We start from the raw sequence: 2,159 nt of genomic DNA on the forward strand, positions 1-2,159 counted from the left end.
CCCCCCCCCCCCCCCAATAAGAGCTTAAATTTTGTGGGTGTCATAAGGAAGGACTTTTCCGAGTAACGAGCGACCACCCCAATAAACACAATAAAGAAGAGACCTAACCCTAACCCTAGGCTAGGCCTACCCCAAAAAAGAACCTGCAAAGAGCCTCATGTAAAAAGGCCAGCACAAGTCCAAAATGAAGAAAAAAAAAAAAAAAAAAAAAAAAAAAACACTCCAAAACAAAGAGCATGCATTATATGGCCTACCTACATCTAGAATCTATATCTAGATCTAGATCTACATTGCTATTATAATAGGGTTTGATACAATTTCGTAACACAATAGAATTGGAGTATGAATCCTCCATACCATATATAGAAATCTAGATCTAGATCTATTAATCTAAATAAATCTAGGTCGATATCTTGTAGAACAAGTGAATAGGAATAGGCCTTGAACTAGAAATTCGCATCCGATTCCGAAAAGAGGGACTCAGCTGAGTATAGATTCTAAATAATTCACGCACCTGATGAAATGCTTTTTACCAACGGCTTACCAACATTTATATTACAGCACAACCTATGACTACGATAGGGTTTGACACAATAGAATTGGAATATGAATCCTCCATTGAGGTCTATAATGATCTATATAAATCTAGATCTAGATTCTATTAGAACAAGTCAAGTGAGTGAATGAATCCACACGATCTCAACAATTGAATTTGTCAACAAACGAAATTCAAAATGGCCGCTCGAGCACGAAACTGAAAGTAGATAATTTAGGTCGTCGTCCTTTTTCGTATTCGCATTTCTACTCGGGTTCCGACAATTATGTCGGAAACGCCGACGTCGGCAGTCGGCGGAGCGCGCGTCGGCGGTCGGCACGAAAACGAAAAGTGCCGACAAAGCCGACGGGAGAAAAAGGGGGCGCTGGCAGTCGGCCAGGCCTCGCACTTCGCACATTGACTGATACAGGTGGGCCTAGCGATAGCATCGGCCGGTTCGCGATTGTCGGATTTCAGACGATTGTCGGCAAACATGCAGGTCTAATTACAATAGAGCACAAAAAACTGCTACAGCAGCTCTCACAACACCTCCATTTTCCGACAAAATTCGGACGCCGGCTACAAACCTGGAGGTCGTTGGGCAGCGCCTGCCTCTCATGCATGGAGGCCACGTGGGCGATGGTGGCCTTGAGCTGGTCGGCTCGCTCCTTCTGCTCGATGAGGTCCTTCTGCGTGTCCTCGATCAGCTTCTTGGCATCGTCCAGGGCGTTCTGGAGCTCCATCTTCTCCGACTCAGACTGTTCCAGAAGCTTCTCCATCTTGCTCACCTCCGTCACCTGCACCGACCAGACAGAGACAAGTGTTGCACTATGTCAAAATACAGGTAGGACAAGGAGAATTGTAGCACTTCCTCTAAATTAATACAGACAGGGCAGAGAGAATTGTAGCAAATTGTAGCACTCCCTCTAAATTAATACAGACAGGACAGAGAGAATTGTAGCAAATTGTAGCACTCCCTCTAAATTAATAGACAGGACAGAGAGAATTGTAGCACTCTCTCTAAATTAATACAGACAGGACAGAGAGAATTGTAGCAAATTGTAGCACTCCCTCTAAATTAATACAGACAGGACAGAGAGAATTGTAGCAAATTGTAGCACTCCCTCTAAATTAATACAGACAGGACAGAGGACATAGTAGTACCTCTCAAAATACAGTCAAGACTGGAATTGTAGCACTCCCTCTAAATTAATACAGGCAGGACAGAGAGAATTGTAGCATTCCCTCTAAATTAATACAGGCAGGACAGAGAGAATTGTAGCACTCCCTCTAAATTAATACAGGCAGGACAGAGAGAATTGTAGCATTCCCTCTAAATTAATACAGGCAGGACAGAGAGAATTGTAGCACTCCCTCTAAATTAATACAGGCAGGACAGAGAGAATTGTAGCACTCCCTCTAAATTAATACAGCAGGACAGAGAGAATTGTAGCACTCCCTCTAAATTAATACAAGCAGGACAGAGAGAATTGTAGCACTCCCTTTATATTAATACAGGCAGGACAGAGAGAATTGTAGCACTCCCTTTAAATTAATACAGGCAGGACTGAGGACATAGTAGTACCTCTCAAATACAGTCAGGGCAAAGAAATTGGTCGCACCA

General features: G+C 43.3%; 1 protein-coding gene across 1 annotated transcript in view; it reads right to left on the reverse strand.

The window, feature by feature from the left end:
* Nucleotides 1–2,159, reverse strand: part of LOC101854903 (protein bicaudal D) — a gene marked incomplete in the record, with an annotated part of 32,291 nt that overhangs the window by 21,857 nt on the left and 8,275 nt on the right.

Source organism: Aplysia californica, unplaced genomic scaffold (genome assembly GCF_000002075.1).
Source record: "Aplysia californica isolate F4 #8 unplaced genomic scaffold, AplCal3.0 scaffold00770, whole genome shotgun sequence".
NCBI lineage: Eukaryota > Metazoa > Mollusca > Gastropoda > Aplysiida > Aplysiidae > Aplysia > Aplysia californica.